Source organism: Gracilinanus agilis, chromosome 1, assembly GCF_016433145.1.
Source record: "Gracilinanus agilis isolate LMUSP501 chromosome 1, AgileGrace, whole genome shotgun sequence".
NCBI classification, from domain to species: domain Eukaryota; kingdom Metazoa; phylum Chordata; class Mammalia; order Didelphimorphia; family Didelphidae; genus Gracilinanus; species Gracilinanus agilis.
The window spans coordinates 370979523-371007077 of NC_058130.1; the positions used below are offsets into that span (position 1 = coordinate 370979523).

Genomic DNA, 27555 nt, shown 5'->3' on the forward strand with positions numbered 1-27555 from the left:
TCAGATAATAGCTATATGACCCTGGGCAAGTCAAGTAACCCTATTTGCCTTTGTGTCCTCATTTGTAAAATGAGCTGGAGAAGAAAATGGCAAACCAGTCTATTATCTTTGCCAACAAATGGAGTTATGAAGATTTGGAAATGACTGAACAAAGAAGAGTACAAACCCCTTTGGGGATGGAATATAGGAGAGACATTGTGTGTCTGTGGGCTGTGAAGGGTGTAGGGTGAGGTAGGAGGAGGAAGAAAACCTGACAGGACAGATAGGATGATGCCAAAGGCAGACTGCCTACTTTGCAGTTTTGCCAAAGCCAAGCCAAATTGCAGGTGTCCAACTTCTATCCAAGTCTCTGATATTTTAATATTTTAAGTGTTATTGGGAATTTTGCCAACAAATGTATCACCTATTGTTTTTTTTTAATCATCAATTTAGAGGTACTGAAAATCTCTAACAGTTTGATATAGACATGACTTCATATGAACATCTTCCAGCCTCCTATTCCAATTAACACAAGTCCATAAAATATATATTGCTTTTTTAAAAGGAAATCTTTTTAGGAGGAAAATTCTCCAATAAATGTGCATTGATTGACTTTCTAAGATTGGAGTCTGGAACCTGACTTGGTCTGTGGTTGAAGGTTGCCCATTGTATAGTCAAGGCCTTCCCCATCCAAGGACTCAAATAATTCAAGTTTCATCTCAATAAAGGGCTGCAGGAAGCATGTCCAGGGTTGGTTATCAAACTCTACTTAAATGGGAGATCTAAAGTTTGGAGGCAAGTTCCAATATCTTTGGTCACCAAAAAGAATACAAGGAAGACACAACAAGCAGAAGAATGGAGAAAATTTGAATTACCAAAAATATTGATAATTTGCAACTTTTAACTTCTGCAATTATGTTTTTACTGATTATTATGAACAATACCCATATCTAGTATAGAGACAAGAAAACTGGCCCAGAGTCAGAAAGATCTGGGTTCAAATCCTATTTCTATCCTAATCTTTTCCCAGACAACTCTCTTAGACTATGAATTGCTGACCATTTGCCAGACAGAGCTTTTTTTTTCTACAGGACTTACTTATATGAATGAAATTATAGGTCTGGACCCCTCCATCCTCCCAAAAGTTATCTTTTAACTAGTAATCATTTAAATGAAATAGGGGATTAATTCCTCCAATTCCTAAATATTATCTGCCTTTTGGAAGCCTTTTAACTGGAGACTGAATGAAATTGAATATATTTTTAATATAAAGTGAACTGAAACCAATACTATAAATAAAGACTATTCTATGTATATGATGAATGTAATTTATATTCTTGTCTGGTTTTGAAGATGTTTTTACCTTCCTTTAAGTGATAAAAAGTTTTGTCTAGTTCATACATTTTGAGATTATCTGCTGATTTTTTTCAGGAAGGGCAGATAATAGATGTTGATTTCTATAGTTAGACAAACAGACTTTGTGATTAATAAGATAAAGCCATTATCAGAAGAAAAATGAGTCTCTTAATCTTAAATAATCTCTTGGAAAAATTAAAAATCTTATGATTGCATTCATTCTGCCTTCTGTCCTAGGGACATAGAAATTTTGTTCTTAGAATAATCAAATACATAGTTACAAATATAAATACCCACTAAAAGACTACCATTACTCATGGTGCTTTATTCTTTCTCAACCTTGTCCATAAGTTAACTCTTCAGTTTGGTAACTCTTTTAGACCTTAAGGGTACATGTCACAAGGTTTCTTAAACTGAAGAATCAGGGCCGGGAAATGGAGGGAAATAGGGAGTATGAAAAGAACTATGAGTCAAATTATGCAATGGAAAATTTTAAGAAGCATTTACAATGTATCACTACATCATTTAAACAAATCTACTCCTCCAAAAAGGGATTATTTGTGGTCAAGCTTCAAAGCAATTAATTGAAATCATTAAATGAAAGACAGAACCCTCCCACATTGGCAATATGTCTTTCACAACTTGCAAGAGCCAACAGGCCTGATTAGTTGTTTTCTTTTCTTTTTAATATGAGCTCTGGATGCAGAATAATTTTCCATAAGCTTCAATTTGCTTGATTTAAAATGAGGTAATGATTTATGTTGAAAAAATGGAGTTATTTATTTTCGTCAGTCACTGACAAAAAATTTTAAAATTCCAACAATGACATTTTAGCATTTAAATTTCCTAGAACATAGTGATTCTTTTTTTTTTCCCAAAAGGAAACATTTAGAATAATTCTTTCCCTTCCTTTCTCAATAACAGCATGTCATTACTGCAGATTTGGAGGCTACAATAATATCCTTGTAATCATAGACTTCAGAATCAACCCTATTAAAAGTGAATTCTCAATCAAAAATGAAGTGTTCTGATTTTTAGCAATTAAAGTCAAGTCAAGAAACATTTTTTTTCAGTATCTATCATGTCCTGGGCACTATAGCTGTGAAAAATGGCAAAAACGGACCCTGCCCTGAAGGAGCTTATAGTCTAATTGGGAAAGTATCATAAAAATAGCTTTGTACAAATTATATATGTATATATATATATGCACATATATATCAGAAATAATTTTGCACACTAGCTTTAGTGGAAAAAGGAAAAGTTTCTAACAAAGATGGATTTTTAGCTGAGATTTGAAGGAAGTTGAGAGTCAGAGATGAGGAGTGAGAGAATTCCAGATTTTTGTTAATTATATTAAATTTAAATAAGAAACAAGCAAAGGGACTTGACACAACAGTGCATTCTGTAGTGCAAAAGGGTGCATATTAGACTTTGCAGGGCTAATATGCACCCTTTTGCACTACAATTCTCACTTGTGATAGAAATACAGTGGGGGCTTTGCCTTAAAAAAGTTTGGTAAATAGTAACCAGAAATCTCACTTAACTCAAGTTTCCTACTTAGACTGGAAGTTGAAAACTGAAAATCTGAGTATAGAATTTTTCTCTACTCAGTAGCTTACTATTTGAAACCTTCAAAAAATTTGAAGAGTTATTTTGAAAGAAAAGAAAATCTATTCTATTTAAGGATATTTAATAGTAAAACTAAGAGTTTCAACCTTGGAGAGAAAAATACATCTGTATTTTCTTTATTTTTTCAGGACTAAATTTTGACGTTTCTTTTTTAAGTTGACTAATATATTGATTTTTAATTCAATGACATGAAAAATGATTTTTAAAATCTTTGTTTTCTTAAAGTTTGAGCCAAATTCTCATCTTCCTTTCCTCCCTTGTCCTGCATTCTGACATCAAAAGGAAACTGATGTAGAGTTTACAAGTGTAATAGTATAAAACATCTTTGAATATTAGTCCTTTCATGAAAGTGATTCAAAGAAACAAAAGTGAAGAAATAAAGTTAAATATAGTGTGTCTCAGTCTGCATTCAGACTCCATCAGTTCTTTCTCTGGAGGTGGATGGCATTTTTCATCATCAGTCCTTGAGAATTTTCTTGTATTGCTAGAGATAGCTAAGTCATTCATAAATGTTCATCACTTAATATTACTGTTTCTGTTCTGCTTACTTCATATTGTATCAATTTGTGTAGAATTTTCCAAGTTCTTTTTAAATCATCCATCACATCTTTCTTATAACAGCAATATTCCATTTCAGTCATATGCCACTACTTGTTGTAGCCATTCCCTCGCTCCCTTATACATGATCTTAATATAGCCATTAAGTGATATTATGCCCATATCGTCATGGCTTTTTGGCCCTTAAAGAATATCTAACCTCAAGTGGTCCTGAGGTGTTTGGTGAATATAAGAATATGGTCATATCATCTCTGGAAGTAGACTAGTTTTCTCAGCAACTGACCAAGCAGAATACAGCTATGGCAGCTGCCAGGCTGATTTCCTTCTTGGCCAAGCCGAAGGAAAGTGGGGATCTTCTCTGTTTCATGTAAGGGGATCTAGAACAGCATTTTCTTCCGATCAGAGGGGGATGAAGTGGGATTTGCTGATTTTAGATTGTCTGTACAGCATTTTTCTTACTATACATTCAGCTCTTGTCAGTCAGAAAGTGAGTGTCCACTTGATAGACAATGCCTCTTTTTAACTTATTTTATGTTTTCTCTTCTGCTCCATTTTATATTATTTCATTGCATATATGTATGTATGTATGCATGTAAATAAACATTTGTGAATATGTATACAAAGATGGAAAAACCACAATTCCTTCTATCAAGAAGTTGAGATAAAAGGAAATAAACAAATAAATATCATGAAACTTACAGCATCAGTGCAGAGGCAAAAGTGCATGAGAAAGAAACAAACATTTAGCTCCACTGAGCCTTAAAGATGGTTTTCAGCATAGTGGTGCTCAGTTGTCCAATTCCTATTCTAACTGAGGGAATGGAGAATTAAACTAGTCTTGTCAGTTATTCTATAATCACAGATTTACTGTCAGCAAGGGAATAGAGTAGCCAATGGAAACACTTTGTTTTCCCCTCCTTGACTTGTTCCTCTTGTCTTCCTCTCTTTTCCTTTTGAGTGACTGCCCACCCACCCTTATCATCATAAGGCTTTGAGCATTAATTCATTTTCTTTGCTACAATGAAAAACATTTTTAAAAATTGATGCAAGAATTAAAGTAACTTCCAATGGAAGGGGAGGAATTACAATGAGATTCAAATGAAAAACTTTTGAAATAAAGGATGATTGAACTTAGTTCAGTGCCCCTTTTTTAAAAAATGCATATGATAAAAGAGAAGGGGCATGCAACATAAGGAATAAATAATTTTCTGTAAAAGAAAAGCAAAAAAAGTTTAGGAAATAAGAGTTACTAGGCCTAGCAATAGAAAGATTTTATTGTGTTCATGTTTCATAAATACCCAGAGCAGCATGTAAGGAAGAAGATCCAGGTGAGAACAGAACACAAAGTGATAGCATTCAGTTGAACTGAAAAAAATTTTATTTCTGGAAGGAATTTCTGAATAGTGAAATGATGAATTCTCATGAGGTACATATTAGCAAAAAGTTTTTTGTTTTTGAGATTATATCTTCTATTCTGATTATTGCATTGTATGGTCGAGTGGGGCAGCACTTATAGAATGATTTATAACCACATCAGATAATGATTTTATGATGTCCAAAAAAGAAACAAGTTATTTGCTTTATTTATTTATTTATCTATTTTCACTTAAGTATTTTTCATGGTTACATGATTCATGTGTTCCCTCCCCTTTTCTCTCCCCAACTCCCACAGTCAACAAGCAATTCCACTGGGTTATATGTGTATTTTCACTTGATATTTCTTTCCATATTATTCATTTTTGTAATAGAATAATCTTTTAAAAACCAAAACTTCACATTCAATACCCATGTAAATAAGTGATAAGTCAAATATTTTCCTAATGCATTTTTACACCCACAAGTTATTTTTTTTAAATACTAAGATGATCTACATTCATTTTTTTTATATTCTTTTTTTAACATTTCATTTAATTAATTAATTTAGAATATTTCCCCATGGTTACAAGATTCATGTACTTTCCCTCCTCTTCTCCCATTCCCTCCCGTAGCTGACACACAATTACACTGGGTTCTACATGCGTCATTGATCAGGGCCTATTTCCATATTATTGATATTTGCACTAGGGTGATCATTTAGAGTCTACATCCACAATCATATCCCCAGAGATCTACATTCTTAAGCATCTCAAGCAAGTCATAACAACACATCTAGATCTTGGCCATTGGGATACCACATATTAGTAGTAATTGAAACATCTACAAATAAAAATAACCTATGAAAAACATTTTAGGAACTCTCAAAATTATTTTTACTTGGTGTTCATGGGATTAAAAGTGAAACCTAAAAGGAAAAATATGAAAATGATTGATGTATTGAGAGAGATTATAGATTGAAAAATGTAAAACTTTATCTACTTGTAATCTGGAAAAAATCTAATAAAAAGCAGCTTATTATCAAACCATAAATGTCAATATGATTTCATTTTACCAATAGACTATTTCATTCCATGGTTGTCTAGTTATCCAATATTTGATCCATAGTTTGGAGAGTTAATGACTCTGTTAATCTGTTGCTGCAGTTTCAAAGAATATAAAAAGAATAATAGCCCTTGTCCTCAGGAAGCTTACATTACAACAAATACATCGAAGTTGAAACCAGATTTAGGGTTTAAGGTATTTTCATTGTGGAGAGCTTCACACCAGAGGTAGTTCTTCAGCTAAGCTTGATTAAAAGACAACAAGAGGGGGGCAGCTGGGTAGCTCAGTGGAGTGAGAGTCAGGCCTAGAGACAGGAGGTCCTAGGTTCAAACCCGGCCTCAGCCACTTCCCAGCTGTGTGACCCTGGGCAGGTCACTTGACCCCCATTGCCCACCCTTACCAATCTTACACCTATGAGACAATACATCGAAGTACAAGGGTTTAAAAAAAAAGACAACAAGAGGAAGGAGAAACACATTTCATGTATGGAGAAGTCTTGGAGAACAGTCCAAGACAGAGTATCAGGTGCCACGTCATGTGTGAAGAAGAACAAATAGGCTAGTTTGGCTGAACCATATAGTGCATAAAGAGAATGAAAGTCTAAAAAAATATCTTCATGTAAATCTTCATCAACCTAAATCATGATGGTCATCTTTTTTTAAATCAAAACTGTAATTGGTGACCATCATTACAGCTGTGCTCTCATTTGATGTAGTAGAAAGAGTGATGGCTTTGGAATCAGTTCAAATATTGTCTTAAACATAAAAAAAGTGTGACTGTTCAAATCACTTAAATTTTCTTGGCTTCTATTTCTTTATTGATAAAATGAGGAGGCTATACTTCATGACTTCTAGCATCTCTGCTAGCTCTAAGTCTATAATTCTATGATCCTATGTTTCCTGCTTTACTGTATATACTGAACCATGGTATACAAGTTATTTTTTCCCTTGTACCCTATTGTATATCAGTTGGGTATAATGTGGGTCAAATACTACCACACCATTATATAAGCCCTTTGCTCCTGATTCTTGTCTCTTCAGAACTTGTCACCTGAGTACAGTCAAGAAAGATGTTACTCCCATAGGTACTAATAAGGCTAATAAAGGATTCTTTGTTATTCTTACATTTCACAACTGAATTCAAACAGGATAGAATTCAAATTCCTTCTATTAATGGAAATATTAATTTTATAACTTCAAGGCATTAACATTAGTGCAAGTTAATAATTTACTAAATAAGAATGGTTATTATCATAATTGAATTTCCTATCCTTTTCACCAAAATGAATCATGATGCTAAATTTTAATATGTTGAACCACTTCAGTTTAAAAAATGATTTTGTGATTATAAAGAACAATCATATTTCTACTTTTCTAGGAAAGATTTATTTTAAATGAGCATTTGATAGAAGAGAGATATAAAATCAAAGCATGAATGCAATTCTGTTTTCCTTTTCTTCTTGTTTGGACTTTACAACCAAATCATGATCTATAAAACATAAGTATACACATACACATTATGTATATATATACATATACATATATATGAAATATTTTACATGCTGGAAATGCTTTTACTGCCATGGTCATACTTTTAGGTTATTATAGGATAAAGGATAGAGAAATATTTTGGGGAGTAATTGGGTTATCATGTGGCATAATGTAGAGATTTTGCTATTTATGCATTTAATCAGTTATTTTAATATAGAATATTGCTAGAGTGCAGTAAAATAATGTGATATTATGGTCTTTTTCATCTTCTGATTAAACATGAAGAAAAATCATCCAAGCAGAGAACAGATAAGCATTTATTAAAACAAAAAAGCTATTGCATCTCAGAGGAAAGAATGATGGTGGTCATTACATTGACTGTGTATGCTTCACTTCATTTTTACTTGAAAATAATATAATTATCTCTTATTTTTCAAATAAATACATGGATGATTGGCCACAGCACATTCTAGCCCTATACATTACAGTTTTAGAATTTGTCTCACTGTTATTTTCAATATTCATGGATACCTCTTCTACCAAGTAAATGTCTGTATCCCAGCTAGAGAAAAGAGACTCTTAGTTCCAGCACCTCTTCCCTGCCCCAAGGTAAAAAGTATTTGTGGACAGTGGCCCTTCTTAGAAATCTTTGGGGTGACTTGAAATTTAAGGAAATGCTGGTTAAGAAAAACAGGTGTTCACAATGTAGTACTATGCAGAATGCAAATATGAAGTCCTCATTGGACATTTCAAGTCTTTTATAACCCTCATCCTTCCTGTCTTTCTAGCCTTTCTAGACTTCACTTTCCTCCACAGATTGTATGATTTAGCTATTTTTGCCTGCTTGCTCTTGATCACATGCATCATTCTGTCTCCTATATGCTCTCTTGACTTATCCCTTATAATGTGAATGCTCACCTTCCTCATCTCTTTCCCTTGTTCCTCAAGTTTCCTTCAATCCTCAAATTCTACTTTATACAAGAGACTTTTTTTCTGTCCCTTCTACTGATCATGCCTTCCTTCTGAGATTATTTTCCATTTTTTCTGTTTATAGCTACTATGTACATAGTCTTTGATGGTTTCTCCCATTAGAATAAATGTGATCCCCTTAGGCAAGGCCCAGACTTTTGCCTTTTTACATATTCCCAATTTTCAGTAGAGTAATTGGCATATAGGGAGTGCTTGAGAGATGCTTTTTGACTGACTAACTCAATGCCTAAGTGATCATACATATTACATGCCAGTAATTTCTTCCACACCCTTTCTCTGTGGAGGCTACATAATATCACTATTGCTTGGTTTTTATTTCCAATGAAGACAGTTATGAGATACAGTGGATAGAGTGTCAAGCCTGGAATCAGAAAGACTTGAGTTCAAATCTGACCTCAGACACCAGCTCTATGAGACTGAATAAGTCACTTAATGCTGTTTGTCTCAATTCCTTCATCTGTAAAATGAGCTAAAGAAGGAAATGGCAGACTTCTCCAGTGTCTTTGTCAAGAAAACCCCACATGGAGTCATGGAGAGTCAGATATGACAGAAGCCATTGAGCAACAATAAACATTATTTATAAAATACAAGAGACCTGGGCTAGAGAATCTTCTTTATTCTTTCACAAGAGGATATTCAAAGAAAATCTTAAATTTGGATGTTGGCACCTTTTCCTAAAAGTTTGTAGTCCTTAATGTGGCTTTCCCTGTATTCATTCTCATCACTTTTCCCACTTGGCTCAAGTGCCTCTGCCAAATGCCAAAATGAATAGATTCACTATGATTGTCATCATTCTACTGATTTCTAAAGTAGTTACATGAAAAAAAAATCAAATAAATTTTTAACAGATTATCAAGTAACTTTATTTAAATTCAACTACATGCTCATTAAGCATCTACTCTGGGCAAAGCACTGGAATTAGAAAAATGACTGTACTTCCTCTCAAGAAATTCCATTCTATCGGTGAAGGTTAACATTTGCAAACATAGATTGAGAAATACTTATAGAACAAAGAATAAAAGGTATTATAGAAAAATTTGAGAAAGAAATAGAATTTTCAGGGTTGTATCAGGGAAGACCATCTAGTGAAAGTATCTGAGCCAAACTTCAAAGGAAGATAAAGATTTCATAAAGCAGAGCTGAGGTATTATATTCCAGTCATAGGGAACTAACTACGTTTAGAATAAATCACAGATCTCTGTCCTGTTGTGGAAAATCAAAACAAATCACAAATTGAAATGGCAACCATTGCTTGTATTAATGTTGGGATTCAAAATTATTTTTCTAGCAAAACAGGTCCAGGTTCTGTTAGTGTGTTCCATGGTTTTCAATTGTCAAAGTACATTCTTTGAGATAATATTATCTTAATAAAATGAATTGATAATAAGTAAGAGAAATAATGCTATCTGCATTAGTCAGTTCAAATCATTAGGAGAGATAAAAGAAATAGTTATCTGTAATTATATTTTCCCTTCTCTTATTGTCTTTAACTATTTAGACAAAGCATAATGGAAAGAATGTTGGTAAGGAGAATCAGAAGGCTTGAGTTCTAGTGTTAACACATATTATCTGGGGGCTCAGATAAGTTTTTTTAAATTTCATTGGATTACATTAACATAATTTATAAAAATAAGTGTGCTAGAACAGATTATCTTTAGGTTATCTCCAACTTTAACTATGTACAGATTCAATTCCATTCAGCAGAAAGAGAACTGGCTCAGAATTTGGAAGACCTAGTATCAAATTCTATTTTTCAGAAAATTGAGTAATGTTCTTTATTTCAGTTTCCTCATCTGTAAAATGAAGGGAATGAATTTTAGGTTGTATCTGAGGTCACCCTCAAATCTAGTTCTTTGATACCTTGATTAAATAAACATTTAAATGTTTACCATGTGAAAAGGACCATACAAGTTGATGGGGATAGAAAGTGGAGAAAAATTATATATTTCCTTGATTTTACAATTAAATGCAAGAGGGAGGAAGGGACATCTGCAGAAAGAAACATGATATAGGATAAGACTGTAACAGTGGCAAAGGAATAACCTAGTGTTTTTCTAAGAAGATTAGAAGAAGGAAACATCACTTTCTATCTGCTGGATCAAAGAAGGCTTTATAGAAGTGGTGGTATGGGCTTTAAAATAAGAAAAGAATTTCCACTGATTAAGATGTAAAAGGTGTGAATTTTAGGTATGGGTATCACCCTGCCTGGATATAATAAGCACAGAGAATTCTTGGTAATGACAGACAGTTCAAATCATTTGAAAGAAAGACACACAGTAAGTCTGTGTGAAAGGAATCTGGGATTATAGATTGGAATCAGGTTATAGAGAATTTTAAACACAAGACCATATCAGGACTTTATATTTTATCCTGTTTTCAGGATACATTGGAAGTTTTTGAGTAGGACATGATGTTTTGTTTTGCTTTGCTTTTGTTTGGGGAGTAGAGCTCTTACTGTGTTTTCATTAACATTTGTGGGATCCTTGGTTGGAATCTCCTTTTGGTTCATGGATGTTGTCAACTCTTCTGTAATTTATAGTTTTATATAATAGTTAACCCAGGGGGCACCACAGGGTTAAGCGATTTACCCAGTGTGCCATAACTAGCATTTGTCAGATGCATACTCAAATATATCTTATTGACTCCAACAATAGTTCCTTTCTCTCTGGTTAGTCAAATAAACAAAGAAGAATGTTTTGACAGCTGCATGAAGGTTGGAAAGGGTAGAGGCTAGAGGTAGGTATACTAATTAGATGACTATTAAAATAATTCATACAAAAGATATTGAGCACTTAAATTAGGGTGCCTGGTCAGGGATTTATTGGGGTATGAACTCATAAATGCAACCATTTTTAAAAATTAAAAATATATCCTAAGTTCACAAAATCTACATTGATATGTTTGGAAGCAAATATTCTAAAATGGATTAGAAATCTGAAGGAAATAAATAAATAATAACACCAACTCACCCACAAAGGATGAGATTCAATATTTGTTTTTTATCCATATATAAATATATAATTTTATCCATATATAAATAATAAACTCTGGGGTAACAACAGGCATAGTACCTGTTTTTAAACATGTATTCTAAACTAAATTATTATAACATGAGAGTTAGGATTTAGTAATCTGAGATATGTTACCCTAGTCTGATTGATTAATTGTGTAAAATGGCTTGAATTTAGCTGATGAGAATACAGTTGCTAATATTCAGATCAAGTTGACTTACTCAATGGAAATCAAAATTTTATTTTTATATTTTAACATCAATTAGCAAAAGAAATTATCATTGGTCAAGAAAATAACAAAAAAAACTTAAAATCAGAGAGACATATTCAAGCCTAAAAGCTTGAAGGCATTTTAAGAATCATAACTTTTGTCATTACTTTTCAATCCAAACTAGTAAAGATCTACTATGTGCCAAGCACTGTGCTAAATGTGTTAAGCACTGGGGATACAATTAATGAAAAGGAAAACATTCCCTGACTTCAAGGAACTTACAGTCTAATGGAGGGAAGAAACACACAAAAGGAGACAAAAGAGTAGTAGGGCTCAGTGGTGGGGTGAGAGCATTTTGTTCCATGGAGGTAAAACGAGGCAGAATGACAGATGCAAAATTAGAGTAAGTGCAACCTGAGAGTGGCAGATTATTTTGTGGACTTGAAACCAGGTAGAGTGGCAATAGAAAAGTTGCAGTCTGTGCCTAAAATGTTACCAAATGATGGTGACATTATTTCCAAGACATACAGGATTTTAGAAAAAAGTATTTTCATATTCTTTAAAGTACCTAGGCTACAGTTTGGCAAATTGCCAAAGTATGGTAAATTTTAAGAAATAATATTTCTAAATAAATAAATTTGAGAAATAAACTACTCAGAGTCAGGAAAGGAGTTTAAGTTCAAATCTACAAGTCCAGGGACTCAAAATTTTGGGTTCTTCAACTTACTAGCTACATGACCCCAAAGGCATAATCACTAAATGTCTTTGAGCTTCAGATTTTTCATCTGAAAAATGGAAATTATTGCTATACCTGTTTCATAGGCTTTTGTGAGGAAAGCAATTTTGTGAGGAAAGTAAACTTTAGAATGCTCTAGAAATGAAAGCTGTTGTTTCTTATATTAAGCAACAAGACCAGCAAATGTTATGCACATAGTAGGTGCTTAATATTTGTAAAATTGAGTGAAATCTCTAAGGCTTCTTGTAGATCAAAATTCAGGTTAAGAGAAGTTAAGAGATGTGCTCCAGGGTACTTTGTAAAAAGCAGTGTCAATACTTACATGTAGATTTTCTGACTAAAAATGAAATGTGAGTATGTTTATATTTTAATACCTCATTAGCATGAATGAAGCTGAGCTATGCAACTCTTGTCTCTTTCCATCTGAATAGCTCACTTCTCTTTCCCCATCATTGTTTCCCTTGATATCATTTTGCCTCTACTACAAGTAATCTGATAGTATACTATAAGCCTGTATTAACCTGCCATCTTTCTATTCATTGCTCTGCAAGTTGGGCCAACATCAACTTAGTCTTTTAAAATTGGCATCTCAAGTTCTGAAGACATATAAATCCACAAGGAGAATATTAGTATTAAAAATAATTGGGTTTGCATTTTAATTTTATCTATTCTTAATTCATTGTTTATTCTTATTCTTTAAATTTTTTTGAATTCCAGATTTTCTTCCTCCTGCTCCTCCCCTACCTACTGAAAAAGCAAATATTATAATATCAATCATATGTGTGAAATCATGCAAAACATACTTCCATATTAATCATATAAAAAAAAGAAAATGTAAGAGTAAGAAAAGTTTAACTTCAATTTGTATTCAGAGTTTACAGCATTCCTTCTGGAGGTGAATAGCATTTTTTCATCATGAGTCCTTTGGAATTGGCATGGATCATTTTATTGATCAGAGTATTCAAGTCTTTCACAGTTGATCTCATTACAACATTGCTGTTACTATACACAATGATTTTCTGGTTCTTCTCTCTTCACTTTGCATCAGTTTATATAGATCTTACCATGTTTTTTTAATGAAATCACTTGCCCCTTCTGTGTCTTATATCAAAATAATACTCTTTCACAATCATATTTAACAGTTTGCTCAGTCATTCCTCAGTTGATGAACTTCCACTCAATTTCCAATTCTTTGCCATTACAAAGAGTTCCTATAAATATTGTTGTACATATATTCCCTTTTCCTTTTTCTTTGATTTCTTTGGCATATAGGCATAGTAGTGGTATTGCTGGATCAACATGTATGCACAGTTTTATAGTCCTTTGGACATATTTTCAGATGGTTCTTCAGTCATTTTTTCATTAGAGAACACTTGGAAGTCTTTGAAAACCTTGCACAACTTGCCAACATGCAGTCTAGTTTGATTTCCTCAGTATTCAGATTCAGTGATTTTCCAGGGTTACCTAACTAGTATCTATCAGTGGTAGGACTTGAACCCATTTATGTTCCTGACCCCAAAGCCACCTCCTTAATCACTACTGCACACTGAGGAAATTAAGGATACTCAAAAACAGGTAATATATTTCAGATAAAATTTTTGTTTATATTCTACAAATGATTTCAGACCTGTATTTTGACGCATGTAGATAATTACAGAGACAGAAACTCCCACCCATGAAACAAAACCAACCAGAACAGCTCTGTATCTTCCATTCAAAATTCCCAAGCTCTAAAAGGTCTTTGTTTCACTTAAAGGCATTTGCTCTTCTGATCATTTTAAAGAAGTTTTTCATTACACCACTTTTTCTTCATTTTCATATTTTTATCTTATCAAGAATAGTATTAGCATGAGTATCCAAATACATGGTGTTTTCTGATTTGTGCAGACATGGAAGATGGCAAAGGGGTAATGCTCTGAAGTGTGAAGATGATGTGGACAAAAAGGCATGCCTGTGGGAACTTGGGTGGCTTCCCTTATCTTTGTACTCTAAGCATGAATGGATAAGCCCTTACTAATTGTTCATGTAGATAAACAGTTATCTTAGACAAGCAAGTTATCTATAGCTTCAAGTAACTATTTGTTCCCCACTTTAAAGGGTTGTCTTTAGGAAAACACTTTAGAAATCTTAATAAGGTAAAGAAAAGTGAGCAATTTTATTAGTAGTATAAAATCTAGAAATTCTACTATAATAAATCAAAGACAAGTTTTAGCCAGAAAACTGAGACTATGAAGGGAAATTTTGCTTACTCCATTTTAAGTGTTTTTTAAAAATTGATTTTTATTTCACATTTAAGTGTTTTATCTTATCTTTATTGCTACCTTGTATTCTTATAACACCTTAATTTCTGACTATAGCCCCCTTAGCTTCCTTTGCAACAAAGTTGAGCTAGTAAAGAAGAAAAAGCAATTTAGCAAAACCAACACTTTAACTGTATTTGTCTTATTATTTCACACTCATACTCTATGTTAACAAAAAAGGGAGAACATATTTTCTTAATTTTTCTTTAGGCTCATGATTGATCATTATAATTACATTATTTTCATTTTTATTGTTTTTCTTCCCATTTGCCTTTTAGTAATGTATATATTGGCTTCTGATTCTGCTTATTTTCGAGGCATAATTTCGTTCAGCTTTCCCAAGCTTTCATGAATTCTTCATGATTGTCTTACTGTCTTTTGCTGTCTCATGGAATGACTGGCTTTTAATTTGTAAAAATTCCAATCTTTAGTAAGGTTTATTGCCATCTGTAGGGCAGCTAGGAGGCATAAATGGATCAAGTACCAGACCTGGAGTCAGGAAGACTCCTCTTCCTGAATTCAAATCTGGCCTCAAATACTAACTAAATGTGTGATACGGGGCAAGTCTCTTAATTCTGTTTAGTTCAGTTTCTTCATCTGTAAAATGAGCTGGTGAAGGAATTGGCAACCCACTCAAGTATTTTGCCAAGAAAAGCCCAAAAGAGATCACAGAGTTAGACACTACTAAATAACAATAACTACCATATGTTCTGAGGCATTAATTCCTACCTACTTAACTATTCTATTTTATTTAGCTAGTTTTCTTTCTTTTGGGCACTCTTACAATTCCTGGGTCAGTATTCTTTCTCCAATACTCAATTTGGACTTGTGGAATTACTTTCTTTTTTCCTGGGTTACTTCTTGAAGGTTTTTTTTTTTGTTTATTTTTGATTTTTTTGGGGGGGTCCAAGGTATTTGAGTTTATTTTGTTTTGTTTTATTTTTCTTTTTGTTTACTCATTTCTCCAGGCCCAGTTTCCGTATTTCTATTTTTCCCTTTCTATGCATATATGTCTATCTCTATCTGTCTTTGTGTGTGTGATTGATATATTAATCCCTGAAAACTTTCTTTTTTTTAAGATCCTCATAATGCTTAACTTCACTGTAGCTTTTGACACTTTTGATTGACAGTTTCCAGGTGTAAGAATTTTCTCCTTTGACTTCAAATAATATATACTTTCCTTATTTGTCTTTTTCTCAAACCACTCCTTTCAGGTCATCAGTAGTTTTTCACCATCTTCCCTTCCCTTTAAGCAAAATATTTTTCAAGTTCCTATTCTTGACCTTCTTTTATCTCTATATATACTCTGTTAGCACTCTCATTTATATGATTATTGATTTAGAGCTGGAAGGGAACTCAGAGGTCATATCACATCAAGTCCCCTCATTTCATAGATGAGGAGCCTGAGGTACACTGAAGCAAAAATGAGTTTTCAAAGGATTTAAAAAGAGCAAATGGCAGAGTTGAGATTTAAACCTAGAATTAAGAAGATATCTCCCTGAGTTAAATTTGGCCTCAAACACTTACTAGCTGTATGACCCTAGGCAAGTCACTTGTCCTTGTTCATCTCAGTTTCCTTATGAGTAAAATAATGTAGATAGGAAATGTGAGAGCACTCTAGTATCTTTGTCAAGAAAACCCCATTTTGATTCATGAATTATCAGACAAGATTGAAAACTACAAAACCATAACAACAACCTCTTACTCTAAATATTGAACTCTTTGCACTTTTCCATGATACTTCTAAATTTACTTAAATGACTTATCATCTAGAGATTATTTATATCTTTACTACGTCAAATATAGTATATCATTTGACATTCCATATTCTAAATCAAATTTATATTTTCAGTACTGGCCTATATTTTCAAATTCAGACTTGTATCTCCATCTTCCTATAAAATATTTGTAACCTGAGGTCCCAATGGTACCTCAAACAATCGCTTTCATCACATTTTGTTCGTGGCACCACTATTTATATGGCATCCTACAATTTAATCTGTGTGGGTATTTTAAAGGATGAACAATTTTTTTTCTTACCTCTTATAGACAAATTGTGTCTCTAGTGTTCAACCCCTCTACTCTATTTCAATTGCAACCATGGTAGCATTAGCCTTACATACTACCCAGGTATACTATTACAATAGTCTCTTAACAGGTCAGTCTTTCCCATTGCAATTGGTTCCTTCACATATTTGCAGAACTACTATTTTCATTGGTTAGATTTGGTCATGCCATTACCCTGCCCAGGAAAGTTCAATAACTCCATATTTTCCACCAAGTACATTAAAGATATCTTTGCTCAAAGTTCATGATCCTCAGAATTTGTTGCCTCATGATCTTTCTAACCTTAGTTCTCACCACCCTTTCTGTCTTTTCCATATTTCAACTAAACCAGAGCATTCTTTGCCCCCTAAATAGCTCCCAAAATCTTCTCCCTCCTTGGCACTGTTTATCTCATCTCTTTTGCCTTCCTTGCCAGTCCCTTTTCTTCTTTTTCTTAGCCTCTTTGAACCTATAACTGTCTTTTAAAATCCAACTTTAAGGAATCTCTGATTGATAATTACCTTTCCTTTGAGACCTCACATGTATTGTGTAATGCTCTATGGAATTTATGTGTTTCTGTCTTCTGTCATTATTAACCTATAAACTCCAGAAGGACAGGAATCATGTCTTAATCTAAATTTTGTATCTCTCAATACCTACTTAAGGCAGTACTCTGCACACAATAGTTGGTTGATATATATTTGTTGTTTGAGCAAATGAATGCAGCTTAGATACTCAACAGTGAAGGCTACATTCTTACTGTTTTAAGGCTGTTTTTATGTTCATATCCTAGCTTTCATTTCCTTTCTTTTTTTCTTTGAAGTAAGCCTTTCACTGATAAACTGGTTCTTTCTAGCTTTCTCTTTCTCATCCAGCTAGCTTCCTATATTTGTTGCTGAGTCATCCAATCAGTCTTAATTGTCTCTTTTTCCAGCTGGCTCTGTCCTCTTGGGGAAATCATTCTGCTACAGGTGCATTTTTGAAAATTAGGAAAATTTGGATAACTAAATATGGACATGGCTAGATTTTAATTGCCAGTTCTGAAATTATAAAAGATGATTACTACTTTTCACCTATTATCACAGAAACCAGCGGTTTAGCAGACTATCAGAGAATGAACCTCAAAAGAGGCTGAAGATATACTTTTAAAAAAGATACCCTATAATTTTGTTGGTATTTAATTATAATTTCCCTTTAGTAAAATTCAGTTCGGTTCAACACCTACTGATATATACCAGTTCATCAAAACATCTACTATGCATATACAAATATGTTAAGTCCTGGAAAGAGATGAAAAAAAATTGACATTCTTTGTTTTCATAGAGTTTACAATCTAGTTGGGAGAAGAGATAATATGTTAGCTAATGGGAATGTATTTTAATTTAAACAACATCACAGGACTAAAAATAAACACACAGTAAAATTATGAATCGAACAAAAGCATATTGGATTTGTAATCAAAAGCCTTGGATGATAAGCATCCTTTGCCATTAAGTAGCTGTGTAGTCATTGAATTTCACTAGCTCAAACTCAGTAAGATTTAATAGATGCTTAATAAAAATTCTTTTCATTGTTGAATGATAGTGGGACTGGATAATATGTGTGGTTCTTTTTGGCTCTAACATTTTTTCATGATTCTTCAGGGCTTTTTTCTTTTGAGAATCATAATCTTTTATAACCATTACTTCTATACTATCTTGGGCTCAGGTGTGATGGGGAGAGGAGAGAACAAACTAATAATGCAAAAAACAAAAGCCATGCCCATGAATTAAACTTAATTAATGATAACTAGGCTAGCAATGTGTTGCAAAACAGAAACTTAATTATCTTCTTTAATGAATATTGTATCTTAATTGCAGACCACTAACTGGGACTGTGTGACTGAGACTTTTCCTCAGGAAGGCTGAAATTTAGAGGATGAAAAAGATTTAAATTATGACTTTTAAAATGTGATATAATTTAAAAATAAGTATCATTTGCATTTTGCCAACACTTGTACTCTTTCGGGAATATAGAAATAATTTTAGTTAGTACCTATTTAGAAAGAATATTAATTTAATACAAAACTACCACATGATCTGCTTCTTCTCAGAAGACATCTCACCTCAACTGAGCTCCTCCTTAGACATTATTTAGTTCAAAGCCTTTATATGACAGACAAGAAAACTTGGATCTCAAGAGATTAAGTGAGTTGCTGTAGGCTGAAAAGGTAGAAATGACTGAGGAAGAAATCCATCCCAGATATTCTTGCTTTCAAATCCAGTATTCTTTCTACTATATCATGACCAAATACTTTACACTAAAGCAGGCTAGTTCTTGTCTAAATGGGCTCAGATTAATTACATTCACTGTGTTGTCAATGAATCAAATAATTTTTCTCACTATAAGCAATGAAAATTCTGAAACAATAAATTTGAGGATGCTAGGGAGTGAACAGTTAGGAAGACCCAGGTTCAAATTCTCCAACTGACACATGCTGGCAAAATGGCTTAAAAATACTTTTACCTCATTTTTTCAGGGTATATGCTTCAGAACAGTTGCCAGACAGCATTGCTGGAGGTATTTTCCTCAACAATAATTCCTCTAATGATAGAATCACAGGCCTATTCTCCCCCAAATAAATGGCCATTTTCTTTCATCCAGAATAATGCAACTCTGACCATGCCACTTATCTACTTTGAAAGTAAATAAATAAAAAGTCATATCCTGTCTCTACTCAACTGTTGCCTACTTTGTCTTGTGGGGATCAACTGTTTTAAAGCACCATTTCTTATACATGTATGGTATAGAGATCTATCACATATAAAGGTTTTTCCCTAAAAATGGAATTAATAAAGTATTTAGGCTCCCTGTTTTTTTCTCCTTCCACATCTCCCCCACATGCCCTCCCCATGTTTATAAAGACCTACCTCTAGAAAGAATCCCTCCCTGTTAACTTTCATCATTTATATTTAGCTTGTGGATCTGAAACAAAGGAAATGTTTGTAAAGCCACATAGTGAGTGGATGTATGGTGATTTGCATGTCATAGATACCAAAATTTTCCAGTGATGTTAGGTCAGCATTTCAAACGATTGGTTTGCAATGATTCAAGATATATTTCCTCTGACTCAGTAGACTAGTAAAATAAATCTAATTCAACTACATCAGAGTTGACGAAACCAACCTGATAGAGAAACAAGAAATACCTGATTTCTATTTTTTGATTTATTTTTAACTCATTAAATACACTTAGGAAAGCCATTTAACATTTCAGAGCTTTAATTTCCATTTCCAAAATGGGACAATAATAAAAAATTTACCTTGCAAGGATATATTGTGGATTAAGTAGTGTGACTTTTGACTTCTTGAAATAAAGATGCCAACAAGAAATATTATTTATTTATATCTACATCAAGAACTCAAACCTTTTTCAGGCACTTGGGAAAATATGCATTCTCCTCACAGAGGGGAAAGCTATGTCTCTGTAGCTTTCGTCATATTTCATATTCTTTACTCAGTCCAGATTTATTGCTTCTGTCAAAAAAAAATTGCTGGACCAAAATGAGCTGCCTGTGAACAGTGGCTATCTCTGGTAATACCACTACCTGGAGTTTCCCAGTAACTTGTTAGGGATCATCATTCTGCCCAGAAAGATGTATTTAGGGCCATAACATAACTAGGGCAGAGCTGCAGAAAGTCTCTCTGCCCTTGGGTGTTTGTTTATGGTCCCCTTTATCTTTCTTCCTTGAATCAGCCTTCTTGATTCATTGTTAAGCAGCTGGTCCTTCTATGGGTTTATGTGAATCAAGTCCTGTGACCCATAATCAATGAATCAGTCTTAATTATAAATATCAGTGTTTTGAGTGGAAAAAAGAAGTGGAATCAACGTCATTTCATATGGATTCAAATCTCAATTTTGCCACCTTCCCGTATGACTTTAGGAAATTAATTTCTTTCCTCTTTCTTAGTCTCACTTTTAAATTATATGATGGATTAGATGGTCTCCACTCAAGTTCCCTTCTTTTCTAAATCTATGATTCTATATTCCATTTTGCTATTTTTTTTGTCAAATTAAAGATATCTGAAGCATTTTAATCCATATCTGAATTTACTTTATATTACACTAAACAAAGCATAATAGTTGACAAACTTTTAAGATTTGCGTGGTGTTTTATATACATTATCTCTTTAGGTCCTCACAATAATACTGTGAGATGAATATCACTCTCCCCCTTTATAGATGAGAAAAGTAAGGTTCAGATGATTAAGCGACTTAACTGTCTATGATCATGATAATAACAATTTAATTTAATAATCACTATTATTATGTGTGGGGCATCATGCTGAGGATACAAGTTTCAGAGTTGGAATTTAAAACCAGGATGTCCTGATTCCAAGAACAGAAGTATTTCCACCATAGCATTCTGATTCTTATATGTTAGCTAACATGTGTAATGGGCAGCAATGTGGCACAATGGGTAGAACACTGGGCTTGGAATCAGGAATACGAATCTTCCTGATTTCAGATAAAGTCTCAGACACTTACTAGCTGTGTAATCCTGAGCAAATTTCTTAACCCTGTTTACCTCAGTTGCCTTATCAGTTAAATGAACTAGAGAAGAAAATGACAAACCATTCCAGTGTCTTTGCCATGAAGACCCTAAATGGGGTCACAAAGAGTCAGACTCAACTTAAATGACAAAACAAGAGAAGCAAACATGTGTGGTAGCCACAGGAAGAATGTTTTATGTTTGTAGGCATAAAGAATAAATTGCAGTGTTTGACATGTGATTTATATCATTATAAATGGAAAAGAGAGAAAGAAGAAAACTTCTTTTTTCCATTTGAGAAGCAATTCATAGTAAAGTGGCCCAACCACTTTAAGGATTCATTAAGGAACTGATATTTTCCACATTTAATAGGAGAAAGAACATTTTATATGGTGTTTGAGAATACTGGTTAAAATTCTCGTTCTGAGCATTCCCATCCGAGTGATCATAATCAAGTCAATTTTTTTAAGTCTTACTTTTGTCATCAATATAAATGAAAGATTTTGGCTAGATAATTACTAGGGCCTATTCTAGCTCTAAATTTGATGAACCCATAATAGTTACTCTAATCAAGTGAAGAATCTGGCCAGAATGGACTAACATATAGTGCTGGATTTTCCTTTCTATGGTCAAGATAAAATGGATGTGAAGGGAAGGGAGTATTCTCTAGTGCAGGGGTCGGCAACCTTTTTGGCCATGAGAGCCATAAATGCCACATTTTTTAAAATGTAATTTCGTGAGAGCCGTACAGTGCTCACAGTGCGCACTCCTGTAACAGCGCCTGAAAAAAATTGACTTTATGGCTCCTGCAGAAAGAGCCATATCTGGCCCTCAAAAGAGCCATACATTGCCGACCCCTGCTCTAGTGGATAGAGTGCCAGGCCTGGCATCAGGAAGAGTTACCTTCCTAAGTTCAAATTTGGCCTCATATACTTATTAGCTGTGTGACCCTGGGAAAATAATTTAACCCTTTTGGCCTCAGTTTCTCTATCTATAAAATGAGCAGAAGAAAATGGCAAACATAGTAGGTCCTGCACATTTCTGGACAGTACCATATTTCATAGATGAATAAGCTATTTTACATGCAATAAAATAAGAACTATTATCTGAATTTTATAGATCATTTAATGTTGCAGCCCCTCCCAAGAAGATTCTATCTTCTTAAACTTCTTTTCACCAATCATCTTGTGTTCCCTGTGTTTTATCATCAAATGCCAGTTTCCATGCCCATGTTAACTAGAGGAAGGCATATATATGCCCATATATATATACACCTATATATATTATATATATCCTTTGGGTACCCCTAAACAAAGTATCACCCCCTTTGATCACATTAGGTTGATTGAAGGACTCAATAATTTGATTTGGGATCTGGGACCTGATCAACCTTCTTCCTTTCCATATTAAAAATATGTTTTTGATATTCCCAATTCTGTTAATGAATTCAAGTATATCTGATACAAGATTTTGGAGGAAATGTTATCTTCATACAGTTATCCTTAAAGTTCAACCTTTGTCATGTAATGTACATAATCACCTATAAAACTTGCTTTACTATTCATATTTTATCTTTGATACTTTTCTAGGAAAGGGTTACTGGGCATTTCATTCCTACCATCCATATATATTTATCTTCCAGCCAATTCTAATACCATAAGCTTTCTGAAAGCTAAATGAACTTCAAAAATTATTGTTTCCAACCTTCTGTTGACATTTCAAGTTCAGAAATAAATTATATTTAGGACAATAGTTATTAAAGTATAGTTTGGAGCTCCCTCTGGTCCCAGAGACCCTTCAGAGGGTCTGGGAGGCCAAAACTATTTTCAGAATATATTTTAATTTTTTAACATGGTAAATTTATGCATATAATCTTTCAGGGGTATGTTGCTAAAGATTTAAAAACTGGCCCCCAAAAACTTTGCACTATATACTTATTTAATCTGCATAATTAATGTTCTATCAGTTTCTTAAGGAAAGGAAATTAATACAAAAATAAGCCCCTGATTTGTGGCACTGCTCATTTATGAGCATTTACATGTTTAAACTGAAAATTTACCAGTTGTTTTTCATAAGCTGGTTTTAGAGCTTCCTTCAAATAATCGACATAAGCAAAAAGTCTTTGTGGACTTCATTAGTTTTGCTTTTAAACCCTAATTTTCTGCTTGTCAGTTGTATGACAATTGGAATTAAGTGATTTTCACAGTCACCCTGCTAGGAAGTTTTTGAGGCTAGATTTGAACTGAGGACCTCCCAATTCCAGGTCTGAAGCTTTATGTACTGTGCTACCTAGCTAACCTTAAAATAATAACTTTACCTTGGCCAATTTGTCCTCCTTAATTTTTAAGAGTGTAAATTGGTTCAACTACAAAGTTGGAAAACCAACTATATAGGTACATATTATTTTTGGCAAAAATTAGTTGAATTCAATAAAACTGGTATACATTTAGAGCAATATTTAAATGAGAGAGTCTTTTTAGAAAGTATCATTCAAAGATAGAAGGCCATCCTTCTAGTTAGAACAACCTAGTTTCAAGACCAAATTTCCCAGCAATCAATCATCATTTATAGAACATCTCCTATTTATGTTCCTAGATCTGTACTAGTTAGTGGGCATTCAAATACAAAGAATGAAATAATTTCTACTTACAGGGGGTTTATATTCTCAGGAAGTAGAGAAAAGAAACAAATGGATAGCATAAATAGAAAGTGAATAAACACATTAAAGTAGTTAAATACAAGATTGCTTGAGATTGAGGGCACTAGCATTTGGGAGATGAGGAAAGCTCTATACACAAGAGAAGGTTTGAGCTGAATCTTAAAGGAATCTTAAAGGAAAAGAGGAAAATGAGATGCAGATGAGGAGAAAGTGCTCCCCAACCATGTGAAATGTCTAGTGAAAAGGCAAGGAGATGGGAGATGAAGTGGACATCATACGTACCCCATCCCACCATCTGTATGTGCAGAAAAGAAAGAAAGAAAGCTACTGGGACTCTTCACAGACTGTGGGATGAGGTATAATGTCCAGTTAGGTTGGAAAAATAGGCAGAAGTTTAAGACTTGCAAACTCAACAGAAGAGTTGACAATTTAACCAAGAGGCAACTGGAAGCCCCCGTAGTTGTTTGAATAAGGAAGTTACATGGTCAGATGTGCATTTAAAGGAAATTCATTTGGCACTAATGTGTAAACTGAAATGGAGTAGGGGAAGACTTGTCAGGGAGACCAGTTATGAGGCCATTTCAGTAGTCTAGATAAGAAGTTACAAAGTCCTGAAGAAAGCTGGCAATTGTATGAGTAGAAAGAAGAAGTTGTAGTTAAGATATATTATGTGGGTAGAAATGGCAATATTTGGCAATTGATTGAGTTTTTGAGGTGAGAGAGAGTAGGGCATCCAAAATAATGCTAAAGTTACAGATGCAGGACTAATGGCTCTTAACAAACTTTCTGTTAACTTTGGAATATATATATATATATATGTGTGTGTGTGTGTGTGTGTGTGTGTGTGTATACACATACACACATATATTTATTTAATTATGTGTTTAATTTAATTATGTAATTCATTTAATTATGTATTTAAGCACAATTTATTTCTTTCATAAAATAATATTGTGTATTTTATTTTCTGAATTAAAAAAATTTTATAAGGGTTTCACTAGATTTCCAAATGGGTCCATGACCCAAAATCATCATAGAACTGCAGTCTACTGGAGACTATAGGAGGGGATGGCGTTAAATGAATGAAAACAGGGATTGACCTTAGCAATGAAAGGACTACATTATTGTCTGAGATGGGGAGGAAATGAAGAAAAAGTAAATTGTTAATGAAGAGAATGATAGAAGAAACTCATTTCAAATGGTCAGTCTGTAAATATATTTTAAAAAGGCAAAAGATAGTCCCTGTTCTTGAGAAGCTCACATTCTAATGGATGATAACCTTATTTTTCTCATTAAAGAGGGAAGGTTCATTGTGGAAAGAGAGGGGGATAGGGAAAAAAAAGAATTAAATAGGGGAAAGAAATTTTTCAATAGTTTCTGTAGTAAACAAGAATTCAAATCAATGAAAGAAGAATAAAATGATTATTTAGCAGCAGTTAGATCTTGGTTGAGATTGTATAACATTAATACATGTTATACCTAGTTAGTATAGTTACTTCACTTCTTCCAAATATATTCCCCGAGTATGGTGTCAGTTATCCATGGCTGAGACTTTGTAGGAGATTAGCTGCAGTAGGACTAGAGGAAAAGCAATTGAGGATTATAGGACATTTGCAGTGATAAAATGGCTTATTGTGTTGAAATTGAGAAGGAAGAAATGGAATTCATTGAGCAGTGGCCTGAGAAATTACTGAGATACAGAAGGATAAGAGGCCTTAGTGAGGTGAAGAATAAATTTCAGAAGAGTGAGGCATATGGAGATATAGATCAGGAGTTTGTGGTCATGTAGGAGAAAAGCCAAAATTTCTACTTAGGGAAGTATAACATTTGTAGATAATTTTGAGACCTAGTTTGTGGCTATCCCTGTGTGTGGCCTAGGTAGAATGATAGAATAAATAAAAGTATTTAAGTAACTTAAGGATTTAGAAGGTTAGAAAGTTTGAGAGAACATCCCAGGTCAGTGTACTAAGTTCATTGGATTTTTAAATTTCCAATTATATTGTATTATTATATTGATATTGTATTGATGGAAAGTAAGGTTTTTGGTTTTTATTAAGCAGTGCTTGGTTCATGAAGACAGAAAGGACAGTGGGATGTGAAGTACTGAGTCCACACTGAATAAAATCATAAATAGAAAGAAGTAACTTATTCAGCTTTTGAGAGTTATAATCAGGGTGGCTAAGTTAATTAATTTCCTAATATAGTTTCATATTTATTTCTATGGATGTGAGCAGACATAATGTACTAACTGACTGTATCCCCAATGTTTTTATTATTTGTTAAATCATTTATTTGGAATGGAAACAATTTCATTTTTTTTTAATTTGAAAAATGGCATATATGGTACTTAGGTTTCCAGACCAACCCACAAAAGACTAATGTACTTGATTCATAATATGCCCTAAGCATTGCATATGGCAATGTTTCCCTAGCAAAATCTTTTCAGGGATGTAAGTTGGAAAGTTACTGCCCTTCGTAGTAGAATGAGAAAACTTTTACTTCTTCATCCTTATTGTTATTGTTAAGTTGTTTTTCAGGCATATCCAATTCTGTGTAATCACATTTGGGACACAAATCTCACTTGATCCTAAGTCCATAGCCTTTCCTTCTATAACATCCTGCCACTGAAATATGATGGTACTGGTAATGAGAGAAAAAAGTTGAAGAGTGTGTAAAGAGCATTAATGGGATGAATTTATCCTACTATTCTCTCATTCTACAGTTTTACTTTGTGGGTGGCGGTTGCAGTAAGGGAATAAAGGGTGTTTGCCAATAAGGGTCCAGTGTACGAGAAAGGTTTTTTCTTTTTCTCTATCTTCCCTCGCTGTCTTAATTTCCATTTGTCGTGAATCTTCCCTTTGACAATGGGATTAGGATGACGGTTAGGAAGACAGCAGCTTTATTGTAGAGAGAGATGAATAGAACGGAAAAATATGGAGTATCCAGGGGCAGTTCCATCTTCCTGAAGATTATCCAGTTCTCCTCAAATCCTATTTTCTCATCACTTTTGATTTATATTAGGCAATAATAGTGAGGAGAAGAATGCAGGACCTGAAGTGAAATGCATTTCCTAGGCCTTCCTCCATTTCCACGTATATGTAAGTTGTGGGCTATGTTGCCCATTTGGTGTGGTGAGGTTTGCAGTATCACAGAGGGAGATGAGAAGGGTGGGAAGAGAAATTTCAAGAGTGAGACTTTCTCTTATAGGAGAAAGTTCTTATATGTACGTACCTGGGATACAAATTAATTTTCTATAATTAAGCCAATGGTCTGCTTTAACTAAGTACAAAACTGCCACATCTACTGTAAGTCTATGTTTTCTTGCTCACACTATAAATAACAGGCTATTTTATAACAATGAAGTCTAGTTTTTGGTGTACATCAGGAATAGACAGCACTTTCAACAATAGGGCTGATGTGTTTTTTTTTGTGATTTTGTGATTGAATATTATGGCTTAAAGGACTATTATGGAGAAGTTACTATTTATTGACACTTATTTACCTACCCACTATTAAATTATAGTTATCCATGGCAATGTAGGGGCTGGGATAGGATGATAATTGGTATCTGGAAATGTTCAAAAACACAAATTAAGCTAACTTATAAGGGAGGATGTGTCCTTATGCTCCCAACCACATAT

At 33.6% G+C, this 27555-nt stretch overlaps 1 protein-coding gene and 1 pseudogene across 1 annotated transcript in view; both read left to right on the forward strand.

Moving 5' to 3' along the window:
* Window positions 1-27555, forward strand: part of HCN1 (hyperpolarization activated cyclic nucleotide gated potassium channel 1) — a 641980-nt gene that overhangs the window by 94841 nt on the left and 519584 nt on the right. The gene's annotated exons all lie outside the window — the stretch shown is intronic.
* Window positions 25539-27555, forward strand: part of LOC123232548 — a 172051-nt pseudogene continuing 170034 nt past the window's right edge.